The 15,914-nt window shown below is 44.0% G+C and overlaps 1 pseudogene; it reads right to left on the reverse strand.

The window, feature by feature from the left end:
- Window positions 1-14,685: 14,685 nt before the first annotated feature.
- LOC123118170 (uncharacterized) lies at window positions 14,686-14,824 on the reverse strand (annotated as a pseudogene).
- Window positions 14,825-15,914: the final 1,090 nt, after the last annotated feature.

Raw genomic sequence — 15,914 nt, forward strand, 5'->3', positions numbered from 1 at the left:
TATGCTTATGTGAAAAAGTTTCAACCTGATAAGCTCGAACCTAATCAGAGAAGTGCGTCTTCATAGAATACCCAAAGGAAACTGTTGGGTACACCTTCTATCACGGATCCAAAGGCAAGATATTCGTTGCTAAAATGGATCCTTTCTAGAGAAGGAGTTTCTCTCGAAAGAAGTGAGTGGGAGGAAAGTAGAGCTTGATAAGGTAATTGTACCTTCTCCCGAATTGGAAAGTAGTTAATCACAGAAATTGGTTCCAGTGATTCCTACACCAATTAGTGAGGAAGCTAATGATGATGATCATGAAACTTCAGATCAAGTTACTACCTAACCTCGTAGGTCTTCCAGAGTAAGATCCACACCAGAGTGGTATGGTAATCCTGTTTTGGAAGTCATGTTACTAGACCATGATGAACCTATGAACTATGGGGAAGCGATGATGAGCCCAGATTCCGGAAAATGGCTTGTGGCCATAAAATTTGAGATAGGATCCATGTATGAGAACAAAGTATGGACTTTGGTTGACTTGCTCGATGATCAGCAAGCCATGTTAAATAAATGGATCTTCAAGAGGAAGACGGACACTGATAGTAGTGTTACTATCTACAAAGCTCGACTTGTTACAAATGGTTTTCGACAAGTTCAAAGTGTTGAATATGATGAGATTTTCTCACTCATAACGATGCTTAAGTCTGTCCGAATCATGTTAGCAATTGCCACAATTTAAGAAATCTGGCAAATGGATATAAAAACTGTGTTCCTGAATGGATTTCTGGAAGAAGAGTTGTATATGATGCAACCATAAGGTTTTGTCGATCCAAAAGGTGCTAACAAAATGTGCAAGCTCCAGTGATCCATCAATGGACTGGTGCAAGCATCTTGGAGTTGGAATATACGCTTCAATGAGTTGATCAAAGCATGTGGTTTTATACAGACTTTTGGAAAGGCCTGTATTTACAAGAAAGTGAGTGGGAGCACTACAACCTTTCTGATAAGTATATGTGAATGCCATAGTATTGATCGGAAATGATGTAGAATTTTCTGGAAACCATAAAGGAGTGTTTGAAAGGAGTTTTTCAAAGAAAGACCTCAGTAAAGCTACTTACATATTGAGCATCAAGATCTATTGAGATAGATCAAGACGCTTGATAAGATTTTCAATTAGTACATACCTCGACAAGATTTTGAAGTAGTTCAAAATGGAACAATCAAAGAAAGAGTTATTGCCTGTGTTGCTAGGTGTGAAGTTGAGTAAGACTCAAAACCCGACCATGGCAGAAAATAGAAAGAGAATGAAAAGTCATTCCCTATGCCTCAGTCATAAGTTTTATAAAGTATGCTATGTTGTGTACCAGACCTATTGTATACCTTGCTCTGAGTTTGGCAAAGGAATACAATTTTTATCTAAGAGTAGATCACTGGACAGCGGTCAAGAATATCCTTAGTGAGGACTAATGAGATGTTTCTCGATTATGGAGGTGATAAAAAGATCCAATCATAAAGAGTTACATCGGTGCAAGCTTTTACACCGATCCAGATGATTCTAAGTCTCAATCTGGATACATATTGAAAGTGAGAGTAATTAGCTAGAGTAGCTCCATGCACAGTATTGTAGACATAGAATATTTGCAAAATACATACGGCTCTGAATGTGACAGACCCGTTGACTAAACTTCTCTGATGAGCAAAACATGATCATACCTTAGTACTCTTTGGGTGTTAATCACATAGTGATGTGAACTAGATTATTGACTCTAGTAAACCCTTTTGGGTGTTGGTCACATGACGATGTGAACTATGGGTGTTAATCACATACAGATGTGAATATTGGTGTTGAATCACATGGTGATGTGAACTAGATTATTGACTCTAGTGCAAGTGGGAGACTGAAGGAAATATGCCCCAGAGGCAATAATAAAGTTATTATTTATTTCCTTATTTCATGATAAATGTTTATTATTCATGCTAGAATTGTATTAACAGGAAACATGATACATGTGTGAATACATAGACAAACTGAGTGTCACTAGTATGCCTCTACTTGACTATCTCGTTAATCAAAGATGGTTATGTTTCCTAGCCATGGACAAAGAGTTGTCATTTGATTAATGGGATCATATAATTAGGAGAATGATGTGATTGACATGACCCATTCCGTTAGCTTAGCACTCGATCGTTTAGTATATTGCTATTGCTTTCTTTATGACTTATACATGTTCCTATGACTATGAGATTATGCAACTCCCGTTTATCAGTGGAACACTTTGTGTGCTACCAAACGTCACAACGTAACTGGGTGATTATAAAGGAGCTCTACAGGTGTCTCCAAAGGTACATGTTGGGTTGGCGTATTTCGAGAATAGGATTTGTCACTCCGATTGTCGGAGAGGTATCTCTGGGCCCTCTCGGTAATACACATCACTTAAGCCTTGCAAGCATTGCAACTAATGAGTTAGTTGTGAGATGATGTATTACGGAACGAGTAAAGAGACTTGCCGGTAACGAGATTGAACTAGGTATTGAGATACCGACGATCGAATCTCGGGAAAGTAACATACCGATGACAAAGGGTTCAACGTATGTTGTTATGCGTTCTGACCGATAAAGATCTTCATAGAATATGTGGGAGCCAATATGAGCATCCAGGTTCCGCTATTGGTTATTGACCGGAGATGTGTCTCGGTCATGTCTACATTGTTCTCGAACCTGTAGGGTCCGCACGCTTAACGTTACGATGACAGTTTCATTATGAGTTTATATGTTTTGATGTACCGAAGGTTGTTCGGAGTCCCGGATATGATCACGGACTTGACGAGGAGTCTCGAAATGATCGAGACATAAAGATCGATATATTGGACGACTATATTTGGACACCGGAAAGGTTCCGGGTGAGATTGAGACAATACCGGATCACCGGGAGGTTATCGGACCCCCCCGGGAGGTATATGGGCCTTATTGGGCCTTAGTGGAAAGGAGGGGAAAGGAGCAAGGGAGGGGGCGCCCCCCCAAGCCGAATCCGAATTGGAGGGGGGCCGGCCCCCCTTTCCTTCCTCCCTCCTTCCTCTTCCTTCCCTCTCCTACTCCTAATAGGAGAGGGGCGAGCCCTACTCCCGGTGGGAGTTGGACTCCCCCCCTTGGGCGCGCCAACCCCCTTGGCCGGCTCCCTCCTCCACTCCTTTATATACGGAGGAGGGGGGCACCCCATAGACACAACAATTGATCCCTTGGATCTCTTAGTTGTGTGCGGTGCCCCCCTCCACCGTAGTCCACCTCGATAATACTATAGCGGTGCTTAGGCAAAGCCCTGCGACGGTGGAACATCAAGATCTTCACCACGCCGTCGTGCTGACGAAACTCTTCCCCGACACTTTGCTGGATCGGAGTCCGGGGATTGTCATCGAGCTGAACGTGTGCTAGAACTCGGAGGTGTCGTAGTTTTGGTGCTTGATCGGTCGGGCCGTGAAGACGTACGACTACATCAACCGCGTTGTTATAACGCTTCCGCTATCGGTCTACGAGGGTACGTGGACAACACTCTCCCCTCTCGTTACTATGCATCAACATGATCTTGCGTGTGCGTAGGAAAATTTTGAAATTACTACGTTCCCCAACATGCCCAAGCGTGCAGGAGGTCTTGGGGTTAAAAACTTTAGAGCACAAAACTTTTGCCTTATGTTGAAATTTGCATTCAAATTTTTGCACGCTCCTCTTTTTCCTTGGAAGGATTGGATTCTCAAGCACTCTCCTCTATATATAGGTCTAGGAAAAAATGATTCCTTCCATGGAAAAGCTATTTTTAAACACCTTAATGCTCTTCGCGAGATCTCCAATTTCTCTATAGGAGATGGATCCTCCACCTTCTTTTGGCTAGATCGTTGGGTTCTTCCGGAACCTCTTTGCATAGCCTTCCCTGCTCTTTTTCCCCACCACACTAAACCAAATGCCCTAGTTGCTAGTATCATGTTGGATGGGATTGAGCTGGGCTTATGTAGCCGGCTGACCTTAACTGCTTTCAATGAACTGGCTTCCTTGAGATTTCTGTTGTAGGATGTGAGACATATAGGGGTGCCGGACTCGAGGACATTGCTTAATGGCTCTCCCTTCACCACCAAGGGAGCCTACAACGCTTTGGCTTCCCAGGTAGCTGACCCCACGCTCACCTTCATCTGGGATGCCCACGTCCCTAACCGTGTGCGCGTCTTTGGCTGGCTCTTCTACCTCGACTTGCTAAACACCAGGGCCAACCTTCACCGTAAGACGATCATTGACTCATCATCCTTCCCTCGATGTGCGGCCGTGCCAGAGGACCGTGCTCATCTCTTCTTCAACTGTCCGATAGCTCGCTCCATTTGGGATGCCATTGGTTTTCTCCCATGCTCCTCTCCCATTGCAACGTTTTGGACTTCTCATACTCATGTGGGACTCCCCGAGTCCATCTGGCCTGTCATGGTGCTGCTTATCACCTCCAAGATTTGGGATGCTCGTAATGCTAATTTTTTTAGGAATGTTGATATCCCTCCCATTGATGTACTTAAGGGAATCATGTGTGACATCGGTCTGGCTACTCCTTTTTGGCAGCAATTGTCTGACATCACAGAATGCTGTGATGATGCAGCACTACCTGCTCCTGTGGAGATGCCTGACCGTTTACGGACAATATTCTACTGCTGGATACGATTCACTTGCTGCAGTTTGGGCCGTGTGCCCGTGTTTTGGTTTTGGAGCAACTCTCCCTCTTGCTACATCTGATGGGAGCAGAAGTCTGATTACTTGTTTGACATCAACAGTTGGAGATTCTGATGCTGCGAAAATGCACAACTACTACATTGGTTCTCTGTACACTAACCTTTGGACAACTGCACTACTTATCTGATGTGACTTGCAGAGATTTAAGAGAGACCTGTCAGCAGCAATTCGGATTCGGACCTGTCCAAAGGTTTGTTTTCTGCCTACCAACCTTTGGACAGAGCTTCTCCATGCTTGCTCGGTTTGACCATTGCTCTTTTGGTGCGGTGCCGTGCTTGCTCTTTGGCGAGCTAACTCATTGTTTCAGAATGGTTAAGAAGACATTAATAGGATGCAAAAAATTCCAAAGCATAATTTCAAGTGTGGAAAATACACTAGGACGAAAAATCCATAGAAGAATTTCAAGCGTAGATACTGAAATGCACCTATTGATTGCTGGGAAAATGATTATATTTGTGATTTTTTCTGGTGGAACTATCAAGTGGCTGGGTGTTTGTGAGAAGGAGGACCTGTGAGATTCAGGGACACAGAGGACTTGTGAAAAGTCGACGATGCAAGAGCACGTTCGTTAGAAGCAAAAGAGAGAAAAGCCAAACTTCTACTACGGTGGCAAAAATAATAATTCTGTGTTGCAAACTAGGTGGCGGTAAGCTGTTTTAGTACCATACTAATAGTATGGGACAGTGTTCACTTGTGACTGACATGGTCGTGAGTTTGATCTTCGATTGGACTGCAGCTGATACTTACAGTAGCTGGCATTACAACATTAATACTTATTTCATTCAGTTCTACAAGTCTCCATTGAATTTAAATTCTTATTTTGACTACCGAGCATGAGGAATAAACTGTAGCCGATGCCCAGATTATCCGAATCTCCATTTAGCTCTTATGACTACTCCGCACCAGCTATTAAGTTGCAGAGGTAGACATGATGAGAAGTGCAAAATTGCTTATAAATCTTTCACTACCGACCGAAGGGGATTTTTAATCTGGATCGGATGCCCAAATCTTAATATGCTCCATTTCAATCTTACTATCGGTTACTAACTACAATGTGACTAGAACGCCCTTGAGGGGTATAGCAAAATTGCTCATAAATCTTCCTCTATGCCTCCAATGCCTAGTTTTGCCTGAGTTCCAACTCGAATCACTTTCAGCCGTTTGAAGCAGCTTGACATCTCAAATGAACTCACCAACATGATCGTCTTATCACCAACGAGCACAAAACTAAAAAATAATAGATAAAGACTGGACTTAGTTAGGACTTAGGACCACCACAAATAAGACACTGATTGTTAACAAATCCTAAAAACCAAGTGAACATGCAATCAAATTGGATCCTAACTTCCAGACCAATTTATATGATTAGGCAGCCCACCCACTCTAGCAACTTCTGAAATGAAACTGGCAATGAATCAGTGTAAATTGCAAACTCCCAAGACCTTTATATTGACATATGGTGATAGTGGGAATGGGATGATGCTTTGGTTGTTGTGTTAGTGAATACGTGCACGTACTCTCGTTGCAAAGTGAAGAGGGACACATACAACATTTAGGGCCTCTTTGATTCTCAGGATTCTCAAAACGCAGGAATAGGAAAAATGTAGGAATACAGTGTCATGTCCTCTTGTATCCTATGGGATTTGGAGAAGTGTTTGATAGCACAAGAAAAGCAAAGGAATTCTACAAAGAAGTTTGAGTGGATGAAAAAGTTTCCTCCAAAATGTAGTATAAATGAATCCTATGGAAAAAATCCTAAGGATTTCAATCCTACAAATCAAACGACCATCACAGGAAAAAATCCTAAGGATCCAAATCCTGTAAAAATCCTATGCATTTCCTTTGTATCAAAGGAGCCCTTAAAGGCTATGGTCGGTGGGTATTTAAAGCTTTGCAGCGTCACCAATTGATTGGGATTTGGTTTTGCTTGGCATCATCTAGAGTTTTCATGACATTCTTCCCTATTATGTGCTCTTTGGTTATGTTTTTATATTTTTGGGTGATTTTGTCCTTCAAGATGTTAGATCTCAACATCAGCTGTAAAAAATGTTGAAAGGAAGACTCAGTTGTCTTGCTTTGCATTAACCTTGCTCCTGGATGTGTTATCTGTCTACTTGCGAAAGTTTCTGAATAATCAGAGTAACATATGATGTCTGTCAGTAACCGTGCCTTATCAGCTGATGGATAAGATCATGCAACATCTCCACGTGCTAGTTTTAAGAATCCTACAAATATCTCAATATATTCGGTGTTGAAAAGAAAGAAAATGGTGTCAATACATGCTTGTTTTATCCCCTCCCTTTGAAAATTTTCTGTGCTTGACACTCTTGCTGGGATGGTGCCTCGACGCCTTGTCTGGTGATGAGAAGCTAGTTCCTGAATGTTTGTGGGGTAACCCGGATGTCTGCTTGAAGTCTGAATGATCCCATAGAGAAAATATATTTTGTTGATTGTCTGAATCTTAATCAGGTGACGGATAAGATTGTGCAGTCTTGATTCTAGTTCTGTATCTGATTCGTCCTTGTGAGCTGTAGTGCTATTTGACCGCTTGCTGTGGGGCACCAAATGTTGGAGTGTCAGGAAGATTCAGTATTCTTGTGATCTGTTTGTCTGTCTGCAGGTTGATCTTGGTTCTGCCAATTAATTTTTGGGATTTTCTCTACAGCTTGGTCCGGTTGAGTACTTTGGGATCTTTATATTTTCTTTGCTTGTGGTTGTGCACCGCTGTATCAGGTGTTATGAGCCTTCTAAAAGTTCTGTCTTTCTATGACGTTTTCAGAAAGTTTTGAGTTGCGCGCAAGGGAGCTGAAAGTGCCTCCAATTATGAAAGTTTTGGTGCTTCTCCATTGCACCTGCTTTCTTGTCTGCTTGTCGGCAAGACATCTGTTTGTTCCCGGTGATGTGACGTGAGGTTTTCTGAAAGTTTGGAGTGACAGTCAATGTCTCCCCCTGGCCTGAATTCCCACGTTATCTGTCTACAATCTTTTCGACAGGGTTCTTTTAGCCCGCCACCTGGTTTTGCTGTTGCTGTTTCGGTGCTGAACCGAGGGCCGTCATCGGCCATGGCACTTGGTGTGCAAAGGCGTGGAGCGGTCACGTCGCTCCCGAGAACTTGACGGTGTGGTAGTTTTCCTGAGAACAAATGGTCGAGAGGCGTGACACTTTCATCGTATAGAAACATAGTAATATTCTCCCCAAATCAATTGGCTGCTGATTTGTGATTATGTTTCATCTCTATCAAACTGTTGTTCATGTGTCCATTTTAAAATTCTTATTAGACCTCAATATATGGTGTCGATACCATTGAAAGAAAAAATGGCACTCTATGTTTCTCTGTTGAAAGAGTTGACCTGTTTACTTTAGCCCTGGCCCTTGGTGTGTTTCTCTGTTCAGCTCAATATATGGTGTCGAAACTGTTGAAAGAAAAATTTGTGTAGGGTTAGATAAATAACCGTTACTTTCTGATGTTAAAAAATATATTTATGTTAATATAAAAGAGATGAATCGTTTTTTTTCTATAATGGCAAAGGTTGGTTATTTATCTCAACTTTAATGTCAAAGAGATATTATAAAATTCCAATGGTTATTGTTTTACCACGTATTAAACTAACGGTCAGATATTTCTGATTAACATCGGATTTTCTAGCAAATTCCTCTATTTTTGACCCGTATTTTCCTTTTAGTATATAATAGATACATTCAGTCTCTGTCGATTGTACCTAGTGTCATGCCCGTGGCTGTTTTAGGAAGAAAATCGTCTCATATATTCTTGTTTGATCCTGTGACTCTGAAATATTTCTCTGTTGCACTCTCCCTGGAAAGTCTGCTCTGTCCTCTGATGCCAGGTTTCTGAATGTTCGTTGTGGAGCCATGCAGTCTTGATGTAGTCTTGATTTGCTGAAATCTGTGGTGCTTTTGACCAGTCATGTGTGGCAGCAGATGCTTGATTTGCGAGTAAGATTCAGTGTACTGGCCATCTGTTTGGCAGAAGATGCTCTTGGTTCTTTGAACTACTACCCCAGATGTTTTTTTAGGAATTTGGCTGTTGCTTCTGGTTCTGCTACAACAACTCTGGGATATTTTCATCCTAGTTTGTTCAACATCAGCATCACCGCTGTATCTAGTGACGTGAGGCTTGTAAAAGATCTTCACATGACGTGAGGCTTGTAAAAGATCACCACCGTATCTAACTCTCTGTTTCAGCATGATTAAAAACACATTAAGAGGCAACAAATAATTTCAAGCCTGGGAAATACACTAGGACACAAAATTCATAAAAGAATATCAAGCGTAGATATTGAAATGCACCCATTGACTGCTTGAAAAACGATTCTATTAGTGATTTTTTGTGGTGGAACCCTGAAGTGTCTAGGTGTTTGTTTCAAGTCTGAATTATTTATTATGCATCATCTTCGTTGATTGTTCTCATTTGGCTATCATCTCCCATGATTGCTCTCATTACTCCAATATATGTATCTTTAATCAGTACATTATCTCATTCTCCTTCTAGATCCGATTCCTTCTTGTTCTTGTGATATCCACTGCTTGGAAACATGTGGGGAGTGCGTTTCACCGCTTGCATTATGTTCCTCAGTCAGGCTCGGACTGACAAAGATCTCTACATGCAAATCCTCCCCAGTGTGCAGGAAATGCAAAGTTGCTCATAAATCTTTAACCATCGACCAAGGGGGCTTTGTAAACCGGATAAAATGGCCAGATCTTCAAGTGCACCATTTGAATCTTACGACTATCGGTTATCAGCTACCAGTATGCCTCCGATACCTCGAGGGGTATAGCAAAATTGCTCATAAATCTTCCTGTATGCCTCCAATGCCTAGTTTACCCCGAGTTCCAACTCCAGTCACTTTCTGTCATTTGAGGCAGTCTGACATCTCAAATGAACTCACCAGATGATGGTCTTATCACCAACAAGCATAAAAATAAAATAAATAAATAGATAAGGACTTAGGACCACCACAGATAAGACATTGATTGTTAACAAATCCTAAAAAACCAAGTGAACACGCGATCAAATCGGATTCTAAACCATGAGACCAATCGATATGATTAGGCAGCCTACCCACACTAGCAACTTATCAAATGAAAATTGACTAGGGATTAGTGTAAATCGCAAACTCCCAAGACCTTTATATTGGCATATGGTGGTGGTAGGAGTGGGATGATGCTTTGGTTGTTGTGTTAGTGAAGACGTGCACATACTCACATTGCAGGTGAAGAGGGACACACACACACCATTTAAAGGCTATGGTCGATGGGTATTTAAAGCATTGCAGCGTCCCCAGTTGGTCGGGATTTGGTTTTGCTTGGCATCGCCCGAAATTTTCATGATGTGATTTCCCTATTATGTGCTCTTTGGTTACATTTATTAAAATTTTGTCTTCAGGATTTTAGATCTCAACATCACCTATAAAAAATGTTGAAAGGAAATGGTACTAGACTCGGTTGTCCTCCTTTGCGTTAATGTTGCTCCTGGACGCGTTCTCTGTCAACTTACGGATTGCTAGGTCATCTAGATACACTAGGCACTAGATACACTAGGGGAGTCGAACTCGCCTCTTAAGCCCATCTAGAGCCCAACTAGAAACGCGACCCTCTGTAAAGGGATGTTCGCAGCATTTCTTGCTGGCCTGGTTGGATCAGCTGGTGCATCCGGCGCAGTCGGTGCACGTCCGCGATGGCGGAAACGTCTTACCTGATGTGGGCGACGTGTACGTATTAATATAGCAGGGGTACACCTCCCTATATAACACATACAAGTTGTTGGAGATTACATCTTGGAGAAAAAGAAAGATAACTAGATAGAGATAAACCCTAACAACCTAGTCTATCTTAACAGGACTCCTAACAACCTACGCATAACAATATGGTGCGGCAGATGATGCATGCTTGACACCCCCCCCCCCCCCTTAATCACAACTTCATCAAGTTTAGATTATGTTTAAAATTCTCAAAGCTTCTCACAGGCAAAGCCTTTGTAAATCCATCTGCAAGATGATCTTTGGAGTGAACAAAGCGAAATCAGGTTGCTTTTGAGCAACTCACTCTCGAACAAAGTGAAAATCTATTTCAATATGTTTTGTTTTTGCATGAAAAACTGGATTGGCAGATAGATAAGTTGCACCAAGGTTATCACACCACAGACATGGAGCTGGTGTGTTCTTTATGCCCAGTTCTTTCAGCATGGATTGAATCCATATAACTTCAGCTATAGCATCCGCCAGTGCTTTATATTCTGCCTCTATGTTGGATCTAGAAACAGTAGCTTGTTTTAGAGCACACCATGAGACTAGATTTGGTCCAAAAAAGATTGCAAAACCACAAGTGCAGTGCCTGTCATCCAGGCATCCTGCCCAATCAGAGTCAGAGAAGGCACTGACAAGATGAGAGGATGGTTTGCTGAAATCTAGGCCAATGCTCAAAGTTCCTTTGACATATCTCACTATTTGTTTTGCAGAAGTAAAATGAACATTAGTAGGTGCATGAAGAAACTGGCACACTTTGTTGACAACAAAAGATATATCAGGTCTGGCCAGAGTGAGATATTGAAGTGCTCCTACCAAGCTCCTGTATTTTGTGCTATCTTCTTGACTCAAGAGATTACCTTCTTTGAAAGACAACTTTTCTGAGCTGGATAATGGAGTAGGTGTAGGCTTACAACCTTGCAGACCAGCCTTTTTTACCAGATCAGCTGCATACTTTTCCTGAGATGAAGTTCATTTGTATGTTTCTTCACCTCAATTCCAAGAAAATGATGCAAGTCACCAAGGTCCTTTAGAGCAAAATCTGCACTCAAATCTTTCAACAGTCTTGTGGTTGCTTCATTTGATGAGCTTGTCACAATGATATCATCAACATATATTAAAACAAATATGCATGTGTTGGAATTGTTGTAAATGAACAAAGAAGTGTCTGATTTGGATGGAATAAAGCCAAGTGCTTGCATTTTATGACAGAGATGAGAGTACCATGCTCTCGGTGCTTGCTTCTATGCATAAAGTGCCTTGTCAAGTTTACACACATAAGAGGGAGAACTTTTGCTTTCAAACCCAGGAGGTTGCTTCATGTACACTTCCTCTTCCAAAACACCGTGAGGAAACACGTTCTGTACGTCTAGCTGTCTGAGACTCCAGCCCCTAGAAACAACAATAGACAAAACAAGACGGATGGTTGCAACTTTCACAACTGGACTAAAGGTATCCTCATAGTCTATGCCATACTATTGTTTAAATCCCTTTGCAACGAAGTCTAGCCTTGTAACGGTCAATAGTTCCATCAGATTTTCTCTTGATCCTGAATACCCACATGTAATCAATTAAATTTTTACCTTGCCGTGGAGGAACTAAGTGCCATGTGTAATTTTTCCTTAGGGCCATGTATTCTTCATTCATTGCTTTCTTCCATTTTTCATCACCAAGTGCTTCTTCTAGGGTATGAGGTTCACCTGGTTCATCTGTAGAACAAACCATGCCATATTTTGTTACACGTTTGTATTTAACATGTTGTATTACTCCCTTTTGTAATCGTGTAAGCCGCGGAGAAGTAGCTAGATTTTCAGCCACAGAGGATCCCGCAGGCTGAACAAGAGTTTCTGTAGGGTCCGATCCCGAGGAAGATCGACGCGCTGTAGCAGGGTTCTGCCCCACTCGGATTTCCTGTGGTGGAGGACAGCAATCGTGCGCGTGTAGAATCCGCAGAAGATCCAAACGGAGGAGTAGGATCATCATGGCCAGACAATGGCGAATCAACCTCGGGTCGGACGCTGGTCGGGCGCGTGTGCACGCGCGCATCGGCGCTGGATTCCGCGCTAGCTTTGGGCCCCATGCTGGTCGAGCGAGCCGGGTGGCGTCGCTTGTAGCACACCGGTTGGTTGGTGAAGCGTGCGCTGCCCGCGCCAACCATGGGATGACATGTGGCAGATGGCGATTGGCGCGGAGGTGGTGACGCGCCGCAGCCCGTGGACGACGACCGCATGGCGCGCGCCTGGTCCGAGGCGGGTGTGCGTGCAGCCGCTACCCCTGGCGCGTTTGCTGCCGCTGATCCCAAGGAGGATTTGTCTCCAGATTCCGGGCACATAAAATGTAGCTCTGGTGGAGGGTTTTCTTCACCGTTTTCTTCTCTGTTTTCGCCATTTTCTTCGTTGTTTTCACCTGTAATACCACAAGGCTCATGCACATCATCAGTAAGAGGGTTAGTCAGCAGTTGATCATCACAATTGTTTCCCCCTTGATCAGCAGCGGAGAGATGAGGAGGCAAAAGAAGAATCTCTTGGTGAAGGAGAGCACCGGCATTGGGGGTGAAGATCAACAAAAGGAAATTTGGTTTCATCAAAGACAACGTCTCGTTAAATATAGACACGGCCAGTGGCAACGTCGAGGCACTTGACACCTTTATATTGGGTGCTATAGCCTAGAAAAACACACTGTTTTGAGCGAAACATGAGCTTACAGTTGTTGTATGGGCGAAGATTGGGCCTACAGGCACACCCGAAGACACGAAGAGATTTGTAGTCGGGTTTAGTGTGAAGAAGTCTTTCTAGTGGAGTTTCATTATTAATGACACGACTAGGAAGCATATTTATGATATGAACGGCTGTGAGAAAAGCCTCATCTGCCAGAACTTGAGAGGCATGGATACGCCAGCTAGGAGGGCTAACGCAACCTCAACTATGTGTCTGTGCTTGCGTTCAGCAGAGCCATTCTGTTGATGAGCATGAGGGCATGACACATGATGTGATATTCCAAGGGTTTGGAAGAAGGAGTTTAATTTTTCGTACTCCCCTCCCCAATCAGATTGCAATGATCTTACTATTGAATTTTCGTTCAACGAGAGGTTGCAAGTTTTGAAAAACTTGAAAGACATCGGATCTTCTTTTGAGAAGATAGATCCAAGAGAATTTGCTGTAGTCATCTATGACGCTCACATAATAAGAATGTCTACCAACAGAACTAGGGGCAGGGCCCCAAACATCAGAGAAGATTAATTGCAAGGGTTTGGTAGAAACACTAGTAGATATCGGATAAGGCAATTGATGACTTTTTTTTCGTTGACAAGAATCACAAATAGTTTCAAGATCACGCTCACCAACATACGGGAGCTTATTTTTCCTAAGCAAATTTTCAACTAAGAGAGAGCAGCATGTCCTAATTGATCGTGCCACCGTGTTGACGAGAGTTTGGCAAAACCACAAGCTTGTTTATTGAATCTTCTACGCTCCGGGATCAACGGGTAGAGCCCTCGAACGCATCTACCTCGATAGAGAATTTTCTTCGTTGCCTGATCCTTGATCAAGAAAAAATAAGGATGAAACTCAAGGAAGACATGGTTGTCAATGTCAATTCTATGAAAAGAAAGAAGATTCTTAACGGCACTAGGAACTAGCAAAATTTTCTTTAGATACATTTTACGACGAGGGGTACTAAAAAGTGAGTGAACAACGTGACTGATCCTCATACCTTTGCTGTTGGAAGTGTAGATTTGATTTTTGCCACAGTATTTTTCCTTCATGGTGACCTTCTCGAGCTCGTTGGTGATGTGATTGGTAGCCCCACTGTCGACGTACCAATTCGTGTCAACGCCGTAGGAGCCGTCCGCAGCTGCAACAACCTTGTCCTCGTCTTGGGAGGAGTTGTCATCTTCATTGTAGCGGTACCAGCAGTCCTTAGCCATGGGCCCAAACTTGCCACAGATCTGACAGCGGGGCGCATATGGACGACCTGCCGGAGCCGCCGCCATGGTGAGGCTTGGAGTTGGTGGAGCGTCCGTTGCGAGAGTTGGAGGAGCCGCCACCGTTGCCGTTACCTCCTGACTACCCCTTGTTGCAGGGAGATCAACGCGAGCGAGGGACGCCACCACGGCCGCGAGATGCGGCGTTGGCAGAGGACTTGAAGCCGCCGGAAGAGCCATGGAACTGGGTCATGCGCTGATCAAAGTTACTCAGCATGGCATAGAGCTCGTCGAGGGTGACGGGTGTGACGCAGGCGTCAAGGGCAGAGACGAGCGGCTGGTAGTCGACGTCCAGGCCATGGAGGATGTATGAGATCAATTTGTCATCCTGGATAGGCTTGTTGGCGGTGGCGAGTTCATCAGCAAGGCCGCGCAGGGAGGCGAAGTAGGAGGCGACCGATTGGTTGCCCTTCTGCGCGTTGATGAGCGCATTCCTGATGTTTTTGATGCGGCTGAGTGACTGGGATGAGAACATGCCCGCCAGTGCCACCCAGAGTTCGCGCGTCGTGGTGATCGCGGTGACCGCGACCAGCACCTCCTTGGAGAGGGTACTCAGCAAATAGCCAAGCACCTGTTGATCCTCCCGGACCCAAAGTGGGTGGAGATGGTTGGGCGCAGAAGTCTCCTTGCCATCCTTGTCCTTGGTGACGTGGAGTTTGGCCGGCTCGGGCACGGTGCCATTGACGTAGCCGAAGACACCGGCGCCCCGCAGGTGGGGTGTGACCTGCGTGCGCCATAGCACGTAGTTCGTGCAGTTGAGCTTTTCGGTGACCTGGCCATTGAGGCTAGGTTGAGCCGCGCCGGAGGATGAAGACATGGCTATGCACTAGATGCAATCGGGAGGCTAGATTGGAAGAGGAAGGCTCTGATTACCATGTGCGATGGCGGAAACGTCTTACCCGCTGTGGGCGACGTGTGTGTGTTAATAATAATATAGCAGGGATGCACCTCCCTGTACATCGCATACAAGTTGTTGGAGATTACATCTTGGAGAGAAAGAAAGTAGAGATAAACCCTAACAACCTAGTCTATCTTAACAGGACTCCTAACAACCTACGCATAACAATATGGTGCGGCAGATGATGCGTGTTTGACAACAACAATATGCACTAGATAACAATATGGTTTATCTCTATCTAGTTATCTTTCTTTCTCTCCAAGATGTAATCTCCAACAACTTGTATGCGCTATACAGGGAGGTGCGCCCCTGCTATATTAACAAGTACACGTCGCCCACATCGGGTAAGACGTTTCCGCCATCGCACACGAAACACTATGCCTCATGGTGGTAGCACGTGATGCTCTTGGCTAGCCGGGGCAAGGCGCGTGGGCGCTTGCGTGCCCGGTTGCTAGCAGGGCATGGTGGCAATGACTAGGAGCAGTGCGGCGATTCCAGCTGGTACGCGTGAAACTCGCGATAGTGCACA

The sequence above is a fragment of the Triticum aestivum genome, chromosome 5B (genome assembly GCF_018294505.1).
Source record: "Triticum aestivum cultivar Chinese Spring chromosome 5B, IWGSC CS RefSeq v2.1, whole genome shotgun sequence".
NCBI classification, from domain to species: domain Eukaryota; kingdom Viridiplantae; phylum Streptophyta; class Magnoliopsida; order Poales; family Poaceae; genus Triticum; species Triticum aestivum.